We start from the raw sequence: 12,611 nt of genomic DNA on the forward strand, positions 1-12,611 counted from the left end.
TATTTTGGATAAGATCCAACCTAATATTGACCTGGCAAGGTGGCTGGCCCTTTGGGGTTAGAAAAACATTTTGTATGGTGAACAGAGTTTTAAAATAACTTTTCACTGTACTGGACCTAAGTGCTGATTGGGAGCTGATTGGGAACTGGAATGCAATAAAGAGGGCTGTGTTATTTCTTTTTTCTTTTTCTTTTCTTTTCTTGATGACCAGTGTGGGGATCAGAAGCACAGTTTGTGACTGGTTGGGAAGTTTAACTTCAGTGTTACCCAGCAGTCTTGTGCGTATCTTCTCTCCCTTTTGCAGCCTTCCCTGACCTTAGCATGTCCAGTGAGGGCTGCCCTAGGCACCACCGGGTCACACCAAACATCTTTGTGGGGTGGAGTTCTCTCTCCTTCCCCTGAGCAGCTAGTCAGCTTTGTTATCTCTTGGGGCAGAGGGGTGAGTGGAGGGGGTTGGAGCAATGGACCCTAATCTTCCCACCCTCTATAGTGACTAGAATAGAGCAGTCCCTCTTATTCCCCAGAATTCATGGACTGCAATTTTTCCTAGTACTAAGATGTGCCATACAAGGGTGGAAAGAAGTATGCTTGCATCCTCCCTCCATGCTGCATAGCAAAACAGGGCCAGGCAGAATCTGACCATAACGTTTTCTTGATGTCACTTTCGTATGGAAGTCTAGAAGCAGCCTGACAATCATGCAGAGTATCATTCTCGGAGCACAAGCATGTGGTAGGTAAACATTCTTCTTCTTCCCCTTTTGTGTCAGTTTCTCTGGAGAGTGTTCAGTTGTCACTGCTACCACTCTTTTCCAATCCCAGCTCTTCATAAATGCCTTTTCTGTGGAGACAATAAAACAGCATCCATAAAGATATGCTCAAGCCAGTGAAAGATCCTTCACATTGCTTATCTCACTCCAGCTTGTTACTGTTGTATAGAAAGAGACTCCATGTACTCCTCTAGCTTGTTGCTCTAGTACACAGCTGATGTAATCAGCATTGCTGTGGTCACTCACCTGGCATAATATAGTATTTTCCTCACTTCTGATTTCTCGGTAGCTCTGTGTGGCAGTTCTCTGATATTGTAAGAAGCACCTGATATGTTCAAAATACAGTATATTACTAATTCATTAATTATTGCCCTTTAACTGCTCCCAACTGCTCTTATTGGCATTTTGACCAGTAGTTTCCTGTGCGATTCTGAATTTTACTATTACCATTTGCGACAATCAGGGTCCAGACACCCCAAGAGGAAAAGGGGGGATCTGAACCCCAAAAATAAGCAGTTGAATCAGCTGATTGCATACACCATTATTGTACTATAAGTAAAGTATCATTTAAAAACTGATGTGCTGATCATGAATATCATTGTGTGATGTATGTACAGGTGGTGTGTAAAGAGTTATGCATTTAGGAAAAATGTTCCTAAAATATGTTGTGGGGGCAGACTTGATAAACAAAGAAATGTTGTTTTGCCTGTGTCTCCAGTGTAAATGGAACAAGGTGATTCTAGAGACAATGGAAATTACATAGAAGTCACCAGGGGAATGGGAAGTCAACAGCTGGTGAGAAGAACTTTAGCTGGGGATACACTTGAAAAGAATACATTTAAAATGTTTACAGTCCAGTAAAACAAGAAGGGGAGAATTAGTTCATGGGTATCCTTAAAAAAGGCCTAGAAAACTATAAAATGCTATCCTACCATACTTACTTAAGCTTACCCTTCTTGCATTGTGGTTTGCATGTGGGCACAAACCCAAACCTGCGTAACAAAAATGAAATGTATGCAAGTATCAAAGTATTCATTTCTTTCTTGTCTTTGTATTTTATGTACTCTTTAGAAAATATGCTTCAGCCTTGTAAACTCTGCAGTGTCTGTAATGGCTGCTCCTGCTAGGGATGGCATTTGTCCAAAAGGAAGAGCTTCCAGCATCATGTGTCCAAGAGTGAAAGTTTTGTAAGGATTGACCACTGAAGCTTCAGAATGCTAGAATGCAAAATATCCTGTGTATGCACTCACATCTGTAGCTAGTTTAAATTTAGTTAAAGCGTTGCAAGTCCCATATTACTGTATAGTGCTTGTACACCAGAATTCAGAGTAGCAGCCGTGTTAATCTGTATTCGCAAAAAGAAAAGGAGTACTTGTGGCACCTTAGAGACTAACCAATTTATTTGAGCATAAGCTTTCATGAGCTAAAGCTCACTTCATCGGATGCATTCGATGAAGTGAGCTGTAGCTCACGAAAGCTTATGCTCAAATAAATTGGTTAGTCTCTAAGGTGCCACTAGTACTCCTTTTCTTTTTGTACACCAGAATGAAGCTGGTCAAGTTTTATTTGAAAAGAATTTCCAAGAAAAGGATAACAACCAGATCTTTTCAGATCTCGTACATATAGATCTCATACATACAGAGATGCTGAGGGAACTAATGCTAATACAAAAGAGCCCTGTATGAATCTCCACCATCTTTCCACCAGCGAGCTGCAGGTGTGGAAGATGCTTGAATTACTGCAGATCTAGGTTTTACCAGAAGGAGGGAGACATGTAGTACCTGTCTGGACAACAGGAAAATAAAGATAAATCATTTGATTTTTTTTCTTAAATAGACTAAATACACTGCAACAAAAGACTGAGTCCTTAGTACACTAGCCTTTTTCAGACTGATATCCAAATGGATATTTAGGATATATGTATCCTTAACACCCAGATGGTTAATTGGATTGATTTCCAAATCATACAGAGTAGAGTCAGAGAGCCTGTGAATGAGTTGCATACTTTGATGGCTGATCTTCCCTTCACTGTATTCAATGTAAGGGGAATGTCTGTTCCACTCAGTGCATGTCAAGGTGGATCAGGTTATGCTGTAACTGAAAATCTGACCATTTCTTTGCTAGGGTTCTGGCAGAATCAATGGCCTGCCTCTATTATGTTTCCATCTTAGAAAGCTGCAGGGCTGCTACCAGTTCTGCTCACACGTTTACACAGCACCTTTCTCAACATGGCATCTAGGCCTGATGCTCACTTTAGGAGGGCAGTACAGCAATCTTTGTTTAATTAGAACTCCTCAGCCCACCTTCTTGAGGTTTGTAATAGTAACTAGACTCTGACAAATGGGAATATGCAGAGATCATCTTTAAGAAGAAAGGCTGAGTTGCAGTAACTGTGGTTCGTTGAGAGTGTTGGCTGTCAGCGTATTCACACTAACTGCTGACCATCCCCATTGCTCTCTAGGACTCTGAGGTTTAATAGAAGGAACTGAGGTAGCTGAGGGTTCGGGAATGCCTGGCCCATTGTAAACTTGGCTCTGAACATTCAGTACTACAAAGGGCTTTTGTAGAAGCTCCTGAAGCTCAGTGATGCTGGAGGGCTCTGCCCACACATATTAATATTCTGAAGCTACACATTTGAAAAATTCTAATTCCTGGTATTTAACCTGTCTTTTTGCCTAATTAGATGTCATCTTAAGTGCTCAGGATCCTAAATCATTAAACATTTACACTTTAAAAGATCATAATCAATGACAATGTAGTTTCTACGTTTAAAGACTAAGCCATCTAAGTTTTTGTATAATGTTCTGGTCACTGTATATGTCAGAATATGCTTTGGCCTAATTTAACTCGATCAAATGCTATAGTTCTGCTGATGCTAACAGACTGGTACTTCTGTACCGTGGATTGCTTTTCTTTGTTAAAGTTATAATTTACATAAAGGAATACTGTAAAAAATGTCAAGAGCTGCTGCTCTGGAACTTTGCTGGCATAAGAATTAGTGCTATTAAAAATGCATCACTATGACAACGTAATTATAAGGAGAGCATTCATCAAATAAAGAGTGTATTTTTGGTCGCATGGTACTGTTGCATGTTGCAAACTCAGAGGCCTATTCTCCTCTCATTGTGACCATCATTCCATTAATATAAGTGGGAATTACACTTCACGCTGTGCAGTAAATTCCTGCAATCCTTGTAAACATTCTGGAATACAACACAGCACAGTATATATTACAAAGAATTAACAATCCTAATGGTATTTTAGCACGATAAGTAAAAATCTATTGATAAATGTCAGGATGATTGCACTAGCAACAGTTCAGCTTCCCTATTACAAACCAGGGTTTTAGTAGTACAAAGAAAAGGAGTACTTGTGGCACCTTAGAGACTAACCAATTTATTTGAGCATAAGCTTCCGTGAGCTACAGCTCACTTCATCTGATGCATAAAAGTGGAAAATGCAGTGAGGATGTTTTTATACACACAGACCATGAAAAAATGGGCGTTTATCACTTCAAAAGGTTTAGGAAACTGCTACTTTTAGACAAAGAAGAGGAAGGAGGGAAAACATAAGCTTCATTTTTGTGTTTAGTAGAAATGTTTACTGACTTATCTAGGATGAACTAGATCAACTTCTTAGTTTTTACTAGACAATAAATTAAACCAGCACTTTTACTGCTTCCTTGCCCTCTCCCCTACCCCATAGTAGTTTGTTTCCAGTACCAAAACTGTGAGTGTCAATATGAATATTTTTAAGGGCCTTGCCATGGCAAATTAAATTGAAATGCCAATAAAATCAAAACAGTGCATCATGAAACATAAATGACTGATAGAAAGGGGAATACAATTCAATGAGATATACTAATCTGCATAGACAGAGGGGAAGAATCTACTAATCTCAGGACTGCATTGCCTCTAGTACTGAGACACTGGGTAAAGGGAGAATAATACCCAAGTTATCAGCTTTAAAAATATAAATGAAATTATTAGCAGCTCTCGTTACAAGAAAAACCACACATCAAAAACAATGGATTGATCCTTCTTGTGAAAAATACTGATTCTGAACCTAGTTCTTTTAACTTAGTGATGTAATTTAGAAATGCCTTTGAGAATTCTCACCCATCAGTTCACTTGGGACACCCCCAATCTGAATGGGAGAGGCTGAGATTGTCTGGCACGGAGTGCCCCATACTGCTTCATACATTATGGGCCATATTACTATCAAAGGCCACACTATTACTGTCCCTTCAAAGGCCATCTGGTTGGTCAGATGATATTACAGGTTCAGAGCAATGGTCAAGGAGCATCCTTGTCAAACTTGCTAGTCAGTCTTTGCCTACTCATCCAACCTGAATCAGTCAGCTAATTTTGTTCTTTGGTAGACCAAGCTTTGTAAAGAATTTCAATTCATAGAATTATATTCATATTGTGTGAGTCAATAATGTAATATTGTTGGGAAAAAAACTGAACATTATTCTGGGATGTATTAGCCATAGTGTAAGCAAGACACGAGACGCAATTTTTCCATCCACTTAGCACTGATAAGGCCTCTAGTGGAGTACTGCGTCCAGTTCTGGGCACAACACTGGAGAATGTCGAGAGGAGAGCAATACAAAGGTCTAGAAACATGACCTACAAGGAAAGACTGAAAAAAACTGGGCTGTTTAGCCTGGAAAAGACTAAATACATTTTCAAATACGTAAGTTCAGGCCTTCAAGTTTATAGAGAGGAGGTTGATAAATTGATCTCCTTATCCATGGAGGAGAGGAAAAGAAGTAATGGTCTTAAATTGCAGCAAGGGAGATTTAGGTTAGACATTATGCAATACTTCCTAACTATAAGTTAGTTAAGCACTGGAACAAATTACCTAGGAAGGCTGTGGAATCTCTGTCATTCGAAGTTTTTTAAAACAAGTTCGGGCTTGTCTAGACTGGCAAGCTTCTGCGCAGTAAAGCAGCTTTTTGTGCTCAAACTGCAGACGTGTACACACTGCCAAGCCACTTTGCGCGCAGAAGTGCCTCAGTTGCAGCCCTGCAAAAAACCCACCTCTCCGAGAGTTGTAAGGCTATTTGCGCAGAGGCTCCAGCGCGTTATTGCTAGTGTAGACCCTTGATTGCATTCTGCACTGTAACTGGCCTCCGGAGCTGTCAAATGATGCCTCAAGTGACCGCTCTGCTCATTGTTTTGAACATGGCTGCCCTGGAAACATGTGCCCCTCCCCTTTCAAAGCACCATTTTGACAGCCCTTGTGTGCTGTGCTGATCTGGTCCAGGACACAAAGCAAACTATTAATGTGGAATGCGCGTGCTGTTGAACACAGAGGCAGGTGTGGGTGGGTGTGAGAGAGAGAGATTGCTGTGCAGAGGGCCCAGGGAGGGAGGCAGGGGCTAATGTTGGGATTTCCCACTCCTCCTGCATCAGGACAGGTTGCTTCTTGCTGCTGTCTGAACTTACTAGACAGCATGCCGACACACTCTCTGTCCCCCAAAACACACTGTCTCTCTCCCCCCATCCATACACACACACTCTCCCTGTCACACACTCTTCCCCCCACACACTTCAGTTGGAAAGCAGCTGGCAATGTAGTAGGATGCCCATCAACAATGCGATTGGGAAACCTGCATCATGTGATGCTGTGCCTGCCACATGCGGCATCGGCAAACCCTTCCCAAAGCACCCTGTGGCCAGTTGCCCAGTGGGATAATGCACTGCTCTCTTTGCTGTTGCAAGAGCTACTAATGTGGATGCGCTCAGCGTCACAAAGAGCACAGTGTGGACACACAACAGCGGTTTAATTCCGGTGTTTTAATAAAAGTGGTATAACTTGTGGTGCAGAAACTTGCCAGTGTAGACATACCCTTAGACAAATACCTGTCAGGGATAGTCTAGATAATACTTAGGCCTACCTTTGTGCAGGAGACTAAACTAGGTGACCCCTTGAGATCCCATCCAATCCTACATTTCTGTGAGTTACAAAAATAAAAATGAGTAAAGAATCTATTTTAAAGAAAAAATTCAAGATTGTAAAGATTTGACTGTCTGGTTTAACACCCCTTAAAGGGGCTTGATCTTCCAAGGGAGGATGTTCAGTACTTTCTGAAAATCAGGCCCCTTTATGGTGTGTCTTGCTAAGAAAACTAAAATTGAGGCATCCAAAATTACTAGTCACTCTTAGAACCTTGGACAATGATTCATATTGAAATATTTTTTTTAAGATGGGAGAATATCAGACTTTTTAAAATTGTTGCAACCACATTGTGCACTCTGTTGCCTGCTTTAAAAATTTGTAACCCTAGGCTACCAGAGATGGTTATACAGTGCTATTCAGTATGTAGCACGTTCACTTTAAAAGCCACAGGACAAGCGGTGGAAATGAGCCAGAAGTAATCAGACTGCTGTTCTGGAAATGAAAATATCTATTCTACTCTGTTGCTGGCTAAAAGGTTTGCCTTGTGAATATAACTGGTTGAGGAATAGAATCAAAAATGTCCATCCATCCCTTTTTTTAAAATTTCAATATTTGAAAAAATTAAATGAGTCCTAGTGAATTTCTGCATCTTGGCATATACTGCAGTAATAAAAATGAATTCCATCAATGTCACCCACTGGGAGTCAGATCTTTAAATGTTCATACAGTAGTCAATGCCAACAACTGTGGTCCACAGTATCCCACTTTGTATGATATTCCATGAGAGATGTTTAGCCCTCCTAAAGGAGAGGAGTCTTCCTAGTCATTGTTTATTTCAATTTTTTGCTCAGCACACACTATTTTCCTCTATGCATTTAGTATATCTTTACTCAGGGTGCAGGATTATTTCAGCTAATGACAGTGGATTTATTTATTTATGTATTTATTTATTTATTTTTGGTTGAGGCCTGAGGTTTAAAAATACAGAAGATTTTGCAGTTGACAGGTGTAAGACCAATCAATTTAGAAAGAAAGAAAGAAAGAAAGAAAGAAAGAAAGAAAGAAAGAAAGAAAGAAAGAAAGAAAGAAAGAAAGAAAGAAAGAAAGAAAGAAAGAAAGAAAGAAAGAAAAACTTGTTTAGATTTTACTGCACTATTTTTCTTTAAGCCATAAAAAGAATTTAAGTCAAAATCTGTTCTCAGTTACCCAGGTGTAATTTAAAATCAGTGGAGAGAAGAACAGCCATAATGGGTCAGACCTATGGTCCATCTAGCCCAGTATCCTGTTTGCTGACAGTGCCCAATGCCAGGTGCTTCAGAGGGAATGTACAGAACAGGTAATCATCACGTGATCCATCCCATCGCTCATTCCCAGCTTCTGGCAAACAGAGGCTAAAGACACCATCTCTGCCCATCCTGGCTAATAGCCATTGATGGACCTATCCTCCATGAGCTTATCGAATTCTTTTTTGAGATGTATGGTTAGGGAAGAATTTTACCTCTTGTGTAAACTAGAAGAGAAATCAGACTTGTTTCTGAAGATGAAAATATGCATAAAAGAGGCACAATCTGCAATTTCCCCATTTTCCCAAGACTGATATGAAATTGTACATTCTAACTCTTATTTTAATTAACAGCGTTGAAAATTATTCATAGTATTGTGGTTTAGTTTAAATATTAGCCATATCAATTTGTGACTCAAGATTTAAATAAAATAAATAAAATTAAAGAATGCCAAACTTGTGGACAAAATTGTCCTGAGAGCAGTTAAGCATGTGAGTAAGTGCTGGTAGATATTGAAAACTGGGAAATGGCTATGTAATACTGTAGAATCAATCTGAAATTGTTCTTCCTGTTATAAATGTATGTTTGGGAGGGTGGCTGAGGCTAGAGTGGCAACAGCAGTTGTAGAAACAATAGTTTCTGTATGAGGAGATGTTTTCAAACTAAAGTAGTTGGCAACACATCTTCCTCTCTAATTCAGCTCTCCTAAAATATTTTTGGTTTAATTTTAAAAACATAGTATCCTCCTACATCCACAGAACAAATGAACAAGTATTTTCTTTAAAATGAAGGGGGGTGGAGAATATCTTTTGAGATCTTCCAGATAGGTTTTCCCATGTCCCCTTGTGGAAGAAATAATACTGATAAGAAGATTTGGTCATTGTGCTTCTTCCTTTATGGTGAATGAATGCTACTGCAGCTTCATATGTGAAATGTCAAATGTGTTACTATGCATCACATTAGACCTATAAGCTTTGCCTCGGCTTTGTTTTTGTCTTTCTCTTACTTGCTTTGCTGAAGACTTTCATATCAATATTGTTTACCTTTTCTTAATGGGAGACTGTTAATGGTAAATCAAGACTCCTATTTGCTACTGAGAACCTCAGCACCTACTTACAAATACAAAAGAGGGTAAAATAATCTATTTAGCTGTCTTGGTCCAGGAAGTTAACGTCTCCTTTAACACAACACACTTCAAAAGAAGTGACTATCATACAGTATGATATTTTGTCTACACCACGCAGCTTTTAGTGACAAGACTGTGTCGACACAGCCTTGTCGCCAGAAGTCAGTGTGTGTAAACACTCTTTGTCGGTACTTTGTCGGCACTTTTGCTGACAAAATACTTCTAGCCCCACGAACGACGTTAGCTTTGTCGGCAGGAGAGCGCTCATGCCGACAAAGCTGCGTTCACACTGCCACTTGCATGGGCAAAACTTTCGTCTTTCACGGGGGGGGCTTTTTTAAGTACCCGTGAAAGACAAAAGCTTTGTCGACAACTTTGCAGTGCAGACATACCCTAACTTTTGCCAGGTAAACCTTTTGTTTTCATACCATGAAAACAGATCTCTTTAAATTCATCCTCCTAAGACACCAACCTCATATCCTCCTTCAGTAAAGGAAGTAAAACAGGTGGCATTGTGTTTGAGAGAGAGAGAGAGAGAGAGAGAGAGAGAGCACAAGCGCAAAGCAAGGAAAAACAATCAAAGCAACAAATTTCTCCATTTCTTTTGAAAGCTTTGCTTTCTGGTTAGAACAAGAATAGTAAAACTGATTTAAGAACCTACCAGTGAAAGAGCATGGTGGATGTCCCTTGACACTGATATTCTATTCCCAGATTCTCCTTGTGATCATATTACAGTATTTTTCCCTCACACAAAAATTGCAGCCATAACTGATCAGTCTCTTGAATCCAAGACATCCTGACCTAAATTAGTAATGTTCTTAGTGAATAGAAAAAAGTTGACAGGTTTGAATGAGTATATAAAAGCAAAGACATTTTAAAGAGTCTAATTTAGTACCATTTAAATGTCAATGTGAATGGGTTGCTGTCAGGAACAGTACCATATATTTGTGGTAGTAAAACAGTCTTGAGGGTTCTGACCTGTAGAATTTACCTGTAGAAGACAGAAAAAAGATATAAACTAGGGCAGCTTTCTGCTTTTAAATACACCATCCATTTGGAAGGTTGGCAGCAGACACAATGAAAGTAAATAATAATAAATATATAAAACAAGATAAAAATTATGTTCTAACCTTCAAAAGTGAATGTCTGCTCACAAAATCACTTAAAAAAAAAAAGAAAAAAGGGGGGGGGGGGGCTTTAAAAAAATCTCCAGAGCAGTGCAATTCCAAAGATAGCTTCAGGTCAGTGCTAGATTTGAGCCTGCAGCATCCTGCATATTCAGAACACAGCACTGATTCATTCTACTTTTAAAATTGGATTCAAATGACATACGCTATCTTAGGCAATGTGCTTCAAAGAAAGGAATTACTTCATATTCATCCTGCCTAGTGTATAAAGTGTGCCAGACCACTTGGTTCATCTCTCTCCCATGAAGTGCTTGTTTCTCAGAAAAAAAAAAAAAAAAAAACACTGAAAACATGATTGTCTGAAGTTGGCTAATGTATCATTACCTCATTAAGAATACTGTCCTGGAGGAGAGAGTACCATAAAAGCATCAGAATGAAAAAAGAACTGTGTGGAAAATAAGGTTTCTAATCAGTGCTATGGACTCAGATTCAGAATGATTCAGTGAGTTGCAGACCAGGATACTCTGCTTACACATACTGGTCACAACAGACGTAGCACATATCTAGTGCAGGAAATAACCACCCTTTTCCTCCTGCCCACAGCAGGCAGATAGTGTTCCTCACCCTCCAGTTCTTCTCCTAGCACAGACAGCTATTTTTCTTCCTCTGCTTCTGCCAGTGCAGAAGGGCAGCCTCCCCACCCCTTCTTACATCTTGGTCTAGGTGATGTATGAGGCCATCACAACATAATTTATTACCTTTTCCTCCAATATCTTGGTTAATTATGTAAGACTTCAATACTTAAAAAGCTTTTTGAAAGTTTCTATTTATTCTAAGTCCTTTGACTTTTTCTCCTTACTGAAAAAGTATGAAAATCTGCATGCAAACAGAAAAGAGGGGCTAAATTTAGCAAACAAATTGTTTGCTGAAGATATTTCTTTCAACTCTTAACTAGAAATACAAAGTCCATGAGATCAGATGAAGCAACAGATGATTGTGACTTTTTACAAATATATTCTTTATTCAAAACTTTCAGTTTAAAAAATAATAATAATTCTTGGGCTGCAGATCAGTCCTGAGTCTGTTCCTTGATTCTATGAGCAGAACTTAGATTTGGGGTTCCAGTGCAAATACATATTTGCACTTTATTCTCCAGGACTACATTGCTGTTTCTTTTACGCCACCAGAATGGCATTCGGGGTCCAGGATACGATGGCAGTGTTGCAGAGGAAAGCTGCACCAACTTGCACCCTAAAGGTTCGAAAACCAACAGATAAATAAAAGGAGTCTTATATTTATGGGTTTAAGAAAAATTCTCAGGAATTTAAAACAGGTCTCATGACTTTTTGAGAATATTTCTGCCCTTTATAGCTGGTTTAGAGTTAACTCTTTATTTTGTGAGCTGAGATGTTTCTGCTGTTACACATACTTGGTACACTCTGAAGTCATTGAGGTAGAATTCCAGTTGATTCCAGTGGCAGCTTTGCCTGTATGAGGGCTTTAAGATCAGGATAATTTTGTGTTCCAGAATCTCCTCATTGTCTTCATCTCCACTGACCATTGAGACTTCCCCAGACACCTACACATTTCACTTCCTTATATAATTGTCATTCTTACGAGAGTTGGGATGATTCTCGGACATTTCCCTTTATTCCCTTCTTTATCCTCTTAGCTCGTTAGCCAGGGAAAAATGACTTACTTTTCATAGAGGTACCAGAGAGTGTCAATTAATCTTTTGCTAAAGCTACTAAAACACTATCATGTACAAACACAAAGTAAAAACGTACAGCAAGAAAAATAGAAAATGAACCAAAGTTAGATGTAATCACTTCATACACAAGAGTATTTTGAGCCTAGATCTGCAAAATTAAATGAGATGGAAATTCCAGGAAAATAATTGTATGCAAAGAAATTTAACTGAATGCAGAAATCATGGCACATTTCTCCTGAGAAAATGTCTTACCACTGCTAGCTTCTTAAGTGGATTCATTGCCTGTCTCTGATCTATCATTCATGTTTATTTTGCCCATCTAAATTACCCTGCAGTTTCTTTTGGGTAAGATTCTTCATTTCTAGCATGCAGAGTGGCACCTTAAAATACATATTAATTAATGTTTTGAGACCATGTTAACTTAAAATTCCAGAATCCTTTAATCCAGCCAGGGCCCTCACACAGCAATACCAGTTTCGCTAGAGCTGGTCACAGGCCCTGAAAACCACTTTCTTCCACTTCCTGCCTCACCTCTCTCAAACCACACCTATCTGTAACCCAGCTAAAGAAGGAGAGGACACTCACGTTGTCACATCGTGCAGGTTTTAAACAGTTGATGATGTTCACCCTAGATATAGCTGCATTTTCAGTGGTGGAATGAGTGATCCTTGTCTACAGTATGTAGATGTT

At 39.3% G+C, this 12,611-nt stretch overlaps 1 protein-coding gene across 5 annotated transcripts in view; it reads left to right on the forward strand.

Annotated features, from left to right (window-relative positions):
• STS (steroid sulfatase) overlaps window positions 1-12,611 on the forward strand; it is a 178,872-nt gene that overhangs the window by 128,236 nt on the left and 38,025 nt on the right. Inside the window, exon 11 of one of the 5 annotated variants that reach the window (XR_012160073.1) lies at window positions 551-2,064. The exons of the other annotated variants lie outside the window; for them this stretch is intronic. The gene's annotated coding sequence lies outside the window, so the exon portion shown is untranslated. Of the gene's footprint in view, window positions 1-550; window positions 2,065-12,611 lie in introns of those variants that run through there. 5 annotated transcript variants of the gene reach the window in all.

Source organism: Lepidochelys kempii, chromosome 1, assembly GCF_965140265.1.
Source record: "Lepidochelys kempii isolate rLepKem1 chromosome 1, rLepKem1.hap2, whole genome shotgun sequence".
Classification (NCBI taxonomy): domain Eukaryota; kingdom Metazoa; phylum Chordata; order Testudines; family Cheloniidae; genus Lepidochelys; species Lepidochelys kempii.